The sequence below is a fragment of the Macrotis lagotis genome, chromosome 5, assembly GCF_037893015.1.
Source record: "Macrotis lagotis isolate mMagLag1 chromosome 5, bilby.v1.9.chrom.fasta, whole genome shotgun sequence".
Taxonomy (NCBI): domain Eukaryota; kingdom Metazoa; phylum Chordata; class Mammalia; order Peramelemorphia; family Peramelidae; genus Macrotis; species Macrotis lagotis.
The window spans coordinates 185,165,710-185,174,164 of record NC_133662.1 but is presented as its reverse complement, the minus strand read 5'-3'; the positions used below and the strand labels follow the sequence as shown (position 1 = coordinate 185,174,164).

The 8,455-nt window shown below is 33.7% G+C and overlaps 1 protein-coding gene across 4 annotated transcripts in view; it reads left to right on the top strand.

The window, feature by feature from the left end:
• RPS6KA2 (ribosomal protein S6 kinase A2) overlaps positions 1 to 8,455 on the top strand; it is a 455,741-nt gene that overhangs the window by 210,763 nt on the left and 236,523 nt on the right. The window lies entirely within an intron of this gene.

The following is an 8,455-nucleotide window of genomic DNA, read 5'->3' as shown; positions in this document are numbered from 1 at the left end:
AGAGTATTAATTCCTCAGATTTAACCCAGGAAATAGTATGCTGTTTGTTGCCTTTATATTTCTGCATTTTAGCCAAAGGGCATGCAGGTGTTGTGCTGTGTGATTTGAACATTGCGATATAGGGTCAGGATCAGCAAAGGAGGGAATAAAGTGTCCACCTGAAAAGACATGTTGGAGCTTGTGTCAAAAGATTCACACACTAGATATCTTTCTATTTGAGGGAGGCATAGGGCTTGCTCTTCCCAGCCACCTTAGCTTCTTCTTTACTATCTATTTACTAACACTATTTACTAATTGGGCCTCATTCAATCTCCAGAGTGAAATACTAGTAAGTGAGAATAACCCAGGATATGTGGATGATACCGAGTGAGCTATATCTACCCCTGATTCTTAATGTCTGAACATGAAAATAAGGTTTGACTAAGTCATCTCTAAAGTGACTTATAACTTTAGCACTTTAATCTTCTAAATGCTAGAATTTCACATTTGCTTTTGCATACTTTAAAAAATACCCACAATAGTATTTTTGATACTACCTTCCCAACAAGCATTTATTTATGTCTCACTAGGTTTTTAGAAAACATGACAATTTTTAAATTGTTTATTGAATCTACATGTTGAAGAGAGACCATTTAAGACATCCTTCAAATGAGATAACTGTAAAATCCTTAGCCCGGTGTCTCTTACACATGACCATCACAATATAAGGAAACATTATCCTCATCACTAGTATTATTATTTATTGTTTAACCTGGATTAATCACTACTTCTTTGACTAATTTGTTTTTGGTCCCTTTACCTCTAATTTTTCCTTAAATTCTTTCTAATTTCCTCTCAACTTCTTAAAAATAAAATTATCAAACCTATACATACATTTCTAGTCTAACATGCTACTGAAAGAATTACTAAAGATGCATCAACATTGATTCCTTTTCTTCCTTGATTTTTCCTATTTTCTAGATGAGGATTCTTCCCCTACCCCATTTTCTTTCTCTACAATCTCCTACCTTCCTGAGGGGGAAATACCCAACAAACTCCTTGTAATAAACATGAAGAGTCAAGGGAAACAAATTCCCTCATTGAAAACATTAAAAAAATATTTCTCATCCACTTTCCTGAATCCACTTCTCTTTCATAAGATGAGTAGTATGCTTCATCAGACCTTGGAATCATGAAAGGTCATTGCAATAATCAAAGTTCTAATAACTTTCTAAGTTTATTTTTCATAGTTTTATTGTATACATTGTTCTGGTTCTTCTCATTTCATTCTTTATCAATTTATACAATTCTTCAAAATTATCTATTTTTGTTTTATAATATTGATGTTCTAATACAAATCGTTCTTTTGTTTCTGTTCATTCTTTATCAGTTCAAACAAACTTTTCCATCCCTTGGACATTATCTATTTCCTCATTTCTTACAGCACAACAGCTTTGCATCGCTTTGGTTTCTTAGTTTTGTGTGTACAAATAAGTGTGAGTTTTAGAATCATATTTTTATTTAGAATCTTAGAAATCATCTAGTTTCCCTTAGTTCAATTTTATAAATTGGTAAACTGAAGCTCAGAGAACTTAAAGGAATTTTCCTAAGTATCTGGGTTGAAATTTGATTCCTAGGCTTCAGACTTCAGATCTAGTACCATTCCACTCTAAGAAGCATTTTGCTATTTTATTTTTAAAAAATTAATTATAACCTCTCTTCTCCATTCTTCAGTTTAACATTTATCAAAAATTTTGATACCTTGTGGGATATCCTTTTGATGAGCACTTCCTGATTGTGTTCTAGCTACATAGCACCTATATAGCAATATAATTAGGCACTCACAATAGAACAATAATCAAATTTAATAGGGAAAAAGCCACAAGGATGTCATAACAAAGCAGGATATCAATAAGAGAAAGTGATGTAGGATAGCAGAAATTAGATTCAGGAGACCTGGGTTCAAATTCTTTTTCAGAAAAGTTATGCTAATGTTTTTCTTCTTTAATTTTCCCCTTCATTTATCAAAGTGAAGATCATATTTACACATAGGATGAATAGGAGAAGAATGTTATATCAATGGGAATAATTGTTATTGTCATAAGAAAATGCCACATAATCACCATGTTGTAGATTGAGGTAATGAGTAGAAGCAAATACTATAAATTATCCTTATATTTCTAGGCTAGTTCACTCAAAGCCTGTTTAAACTTTTGTTTAACTGAAATACCATATATCGTATTTTCTATTGGGGAAAGAAATGAGGAAACACTTATAGAATCATCTCTAGTATACATTTATTATCATGTAAAACCAAGCATGTTTCAATCAAATAAATTTTCCTGACATGGGTTGGTGAGTAGTAATGAACAAAAATTTAAAAATTGAATAATGGTTTTATTTAATTATTTTGAGTCTAAGATCTTGAGGGAAAGCAGGTTCCACTGGAAGAAAGGAAGGAAGTAGAGAGACTAAGTCAGGCAGTTAGGAGACAGTGTATATTATATTGGATGTAGAGTCAGAAAGACCTGAGTTCTAATGTGTCCTAGCTGCATAACCCTGGGCAAGTCACTTAACTCGTCTGTCTCAGTTTTTACATCACTAAAATGGGGATAAGAATAGCTTCTACTTCCCAGGTTATCATGTAGATAACATGAAATAATATTTGTTAAGTACTTTGCAAATCTTAAAGCATTGTACAAATTCTAGCTATGATTATTACTTGTTGCTTCTTTCCTTTACTTTCATAGCTATAAGATACACAAGAGTAGTTGATTGGAAAAATTATAGTCCTGAAACATTTCTCAGTTATTCTTTCTTACTCTGTACAGTGAAAGTAGTTCTGTCAGTGTGACATTTATAATTGTTTCAGTGACAGATATGAGTAACTGGAAGCATAAAATGCACTTGAATAGTAATTACACACAGCTACATCTTTTCAAATGCAAGACTGAGTTGCCAGTAGTGGCATTATATTCCAAAGGATTTTTAAAATGTTTTCTATTGTTAAGAGTTCTATTTAAAAAAATCTTGGCAACTGTAATTTTAGAATGTAACATGCTATTTAGTGATAATTTTCATCCTGGATTCTCAGATAATCCAAACATATTAATCTATTATTCCTGAGATATTTATTCTGTATTTCTGAAGTAACATTTCTATACTTTTTTCAACTTTTCAAAAGTATCCTCTCTCCTGTGATATCATAGAGAACAATTTAACCACATGTAGTAGATTAACAATATCAATATATCATATGAACCAAAGAACATAATAAGACCTCGTTACAATGGAAAACCAAGTAACAGTATCCACTAACAATCAAAGATATGAGACATAGAAAACAGATTGAAACCATTATTTGATAGAACATCATAATATAAACATTCTGATGCAGGTGATGCAGGAACATATGTAGATAGATAGGATCTGGCATCTGTCCCACCCTGTCTCTGGGGAGACTTCAATTTCTACATTTTTTTTGTTAAGTATAGGAGAGTTCACTCCTTCATTCCCTTATCTCCTAGAGAAGTACTGAACTAGAATCTTATCTACCAACTATGTGTCAGATATCTTCAGTCCAGGGGTATAATTTTTTTGTAAAGGGGAGAAGAATTAGGCAAAAAAAACAAAACAAAACAAAATACTCCCCTGGTCATTCCAAAGGTGAAGGCAACAGTTAGCTTGTTCTCAGTTTGCTTAAGACAAAAACATTTGGTAAACAAATACTTAATTTTTTCCACTTCTCTTTCAATTATCTCTCCAAGTCTTACTGCACATGTGCTCACAGATTCCTCAAATCATGAGGAGTCATGCCTCCCTCTGAGACATGCATAGAGCATTAGAGGCTGTCCAGCAAACTGTTTACCAACACCTGGAAGTGGACAGAAAGCAATTATGTAATTTATCTGAGGTCATGCATCTATTTACTTAATAAACTATTATAATAATGTAGCATAAAATCATCAAATATTTCCCAAATTGATAATGAATTGTTTGAATAAGCCACTTTTATTCATTTTTCTCTGTACTTCCAGATTTCCATAACTAGAGTTAAAAAAAAGCTAATCCAGTGTGTACACATTTTTTATTTCTTGTGAATGCGTTCTGCAATGTATTTTGATTTCACTTTTTATTAATATTCTAAGTCTCCAGACTTTTTTGATTATCCATCCATATTAAAAGAAATAAATTTGAATATATATACCCATATACATGCAAGGGATATTAGTGTTCTTTTTATATACAAATTTGTATATGGCAATTGTACTATTGAAAAACACCTCCTTGTAAAGAATGAGATGAAGATGAAATAACATTTGGATCTTCTAGTCAATAGGAAAGCATTCGCATTTGCTTAGCAGAAGAGTGACTTGGTCAGCCCTACTCTTTAGAAAAATGATTTTTGACAGCTAACTGGAAGTCTGCATAGGGGAGAGACCTGAAGAAAGAAGACAATTAGGAAACTATTGCAATAGTCCAGCATATAGATGATGAAGGTCAAAAAGCAAGTTGGTTAAGTGAGTTAAGAGAAGGGGATGGATGTGAGAGAAATTATGGAGGTAGAAGAAACTAAAGCATTGGTCAATTTATCACATATGTGGGATAAAAGAAATTGGGTCATCAAAGATAGTAACTGGGTAGCTAGAAGGATAATGGTGTCTTTCATAGAAAAAGAGTTCAGAAGACAGTAGGAAATGGAAGAAAAGTACTAAATCCTATTTTGAATATATTGAAGCTAAGATACCTCCAGAAAATTGAGTTTGAAATGTTCAGTGGGCAGTTTGTGATGAAGGATTAGAGTCCACGAGAAAGATTAGGGATAGGTATGTGATCTGTGAGACTTCTGTAAAGAAATGAGGAGAGGGCTCTTTTTTAAAGTCTTAAGGTACAAGAACAGTAAGGGATCATGGTAAGAATCACATTTGATTCAGGAAAAGAGACTGAGATGTAATCATCAAAAAGGTTGTAAGAGAATAGAGAAGAGGGGAGAGTAAGTGAGTGAGTGAGTGAGAGAGAGAGAGAGAGAGAGAGAGAGAGAGAGAGAGAGAGAGAGAGAGAACACACCCAAAGAAGGGTTACAAAGAAAAGTATTAAAGAGGACAGGGTACTCAGTATTGTTGTATGTTAGCAAAGAGATCTAAAGGAAGGTAGATTGAGAAAAAGCCATCAGATATGGTAGCTACTGGGAACCTCAGTTGACTGAGAAGTCAAGGGCAACTTGGAGACAGGATGGTAGTGCTCTCCATGAAAACAGAGAAATTCAGAATAAGTATGGATTTGGGGAGGAAATTACTGAAACTTATCCTTGTCTACTGATCCTGTACCATTATGCTTTTCCACTGTAAATGAAAGGGGAGGGGTGGTATCTTATTAGACCCCCACTGCTCTGTAGCAGAGCCATAAACTGTGGTGATTAGGGAAGAGGGCATGACATTCTGGGAAAATAAAGAAAAGGCAATGGATTTTTGCCTACCCAACTGCTATGGATGTCTGAATTTGATTGTTATTCCTTTCTAGACAGGTCCATGCCTGGGACAGCCTAGCAACGTAGGGAGAATGTTGGAGAGAGTAGAAGTAATTATGTTGGAAAGAAACCCTCCAGGATTGGATTGCACTCTTTGTGGTCAAAAAACTGCTTCTCAGGATTAACTGAGGATGCAGTTTGATAAGAGGGGGAATGTGATCCAACTTCCCACTCTTTGGCTGATCCTGTATCCTTTGAGGTCAAAAATACTGCCTTGGGGGGGGGGGTATTCCATGCCCATTACTGTGAAGACCACTACTCTACACACCCACTCAAAAGATTATCTTAATTTCAGGTGAGGAAATCAGGATAGGAACAAAATAAATAACTTCATTCAGGTCATAGAGATATTCATATTGATGGTATGCAATGAACTCATTAGTCTTGAAGTCAAAAAGCCTGAGTTTAAATCTTGGTTTTGATACTCATTGACTTTAGAAACATGAAAAAAAATAATTTAACCCCTCTGAGTTCTCCTTGTTTGATAAAGGGGAATAATGTTATTTCTACTATTTAGCTAACAGTATCTTAAACAGGATCTTAAACCAGTGTTACCTAAATGCAACACTGAAAGTTTAGTCAAATCCAGAGGGTATGACTCCTTCTACTTCTAAGGGACTGGACCCTCTAATTTTTGAGTCATGTCTATATGCTCCATGTAATTTGAAAACAGTATGATGAGGCTTACAATGGATTCTGGCAGTATCTTATCAGTATACATGCTCTATCTGGCATCTTTGTTGACTATAGTACTCATTTCCTCTTACTAATAAAAAACTAGTTGTAATTCTGAATTCATAGGCACTTCTTTGAGGGGGGGAATTGAATTCTCCCCTTGAGTTTCATAAGTATAAGGTTATATCTCTGTTACTGTAGAAATATTGAATTTTCACTTGTTCTTGTTCTCATATCCCATTCTCTCTTTCATTATTGACCTACAAATCATACAGGAGAATTGAATATGCTAAATATTAGCCCTCTGCTTCTCTTTCTTTTGCATCTCTTTCCTGAATACATTCTCTTCTTATTATTACATTACTCAGTTAATGCCTTATTAAACACATAGACCTTGCAAATATTTAAAGCATCATGTGAAAATCTAGGTTTTTTGACCTCTCTTACCATCTTGATATATTATTTCTAGACCTACCACCAAATCTTCCCCATGCAAACTTCTATCCCCCCCCAAAAAAAATTCATTCTGACCATTTTGGTGTTTCTCTCCAATGAGCTGTGGTTCTTTTCTCCCAGTTTTCTCCCATCTCTTTACTTTGCTTTTCTTTAATTTCTTTCCCCTTCCACCATCTTATTGTTTCCTTCACCTCTAATCTGTCTCTTTGACTCCTGTCCCTTAAGTACTCGGTTTAATGGTTGATTGGTGTTATAGGCCCCTGCAAATTTAACTATATAAAAATAAACTCACCATTCTATTCAGTACTTTACTTATAATTTCAACCCCTGTGTCTTTGGAAAAGCATACATTAAAATATCTAAAGTTCAAAAAGTTTAATGAGTTATTAATCACAAAAATATTCCAGCCTTGTTGTCTTCAACCTGAAACCACATAAGTGACCTTTGCTTCTTTTTACTATTTTTTTACCCACTGATTTGTAGGAGGCTTTATCTGCCTGGTATACAAAAAGTGGGTATATATATATATATATATATATATATATATATATATATATGTATGTATATATATATATACATATATATATATATAAAATCACAAGAGGCTATTAGGAAACTTCAGTTCTTTTTATATTAATAGTATTTTTCCTAATTATATGTAAAGATGGTCTTTAACATTCATTTTTGTAAAATTTTGATTCCAATTTTTTCAGCCACCCTTGCCCTCCCCAACACAGTAACAGTCTGATATAACCTTATAGTAAGGTTAAACCTATTTCCATATTAATCATGTTGTGACAGAAGAATCAAAACAAAAAACCATGAGAAAAAAACAAATAAAAAAAACTGAAGATAGTATGCTTTGATCTGCATTCAGATTCCATAGTTCTTTCTCTAGATAATGGATGGTATTTTCTCTCATAAGTCTTTTAGAATTGTCTTTGATCACTGATTTTTCATCTCTTTGATCACTGATTGCTAAAAAAAAAGCTAAGTGTAGCATAATTGATCATAATACAATATTGCTGTTACTTAGTACATTGTTCTCCCGGTTCTGCTCACTTCACTCAGCATCAGTTCATGCAAGTCTCATATACCACAGTTTGTTTAGCAAATCTACAATCGATGGGCATCCCCTTAATCTCCAATTCTTTTCCACTACAAAGAGAGCTCAAATAAAAATATTTTTGTACATGTGTGTCCTTTTTCCCTTTTATGTGATCTCTATGGAGAATCTTCAGCTCTATAAACAGATTAAAAAATAACTGGGAACAGGGTATTTCCCCTTCATTTCTGGATCAAGAGATTCTCTTTTCAATTATAATTCATTAATATATATTCATGGACCCAGTGGGGAAAGAAAGGAAAATATTGATTATTTTAGTGTTTATTATGATAGAATCTAGCAAAAAAAGAAAGTAAAGCCAAAAAGTGGTTTTAAAAAAATTGATGTGAATAGTTATAGGTTAGAAAGTGTACATTCGAGTGTCACATTCTGGAACAATACTGTAATCAGTCTTTGGGCAACTGGAGGAGGGTAGTTGGAGAAGATACAGAAGGTAGCCAGTAGTAGATATAAGCAATACTTCTTAGCCTTGGGCAACCTCATGCAAGAGAGTGCCTAGCTAGGGAAGTATAAGGGTGGAAGGCCTTGACCTAATAACCTTATATCTCCCTCATCCTCTAAAACAAGATACCTAGTACATATTAGGTCACTATTAATAAATGTTCATAAAGCTCATTGAATTGTTGCAGGAATTAGGAACCTTCCTTTCCCTTAGTAACAAAAGGAGTGATGACTTTAGCACAAAAAGCTAT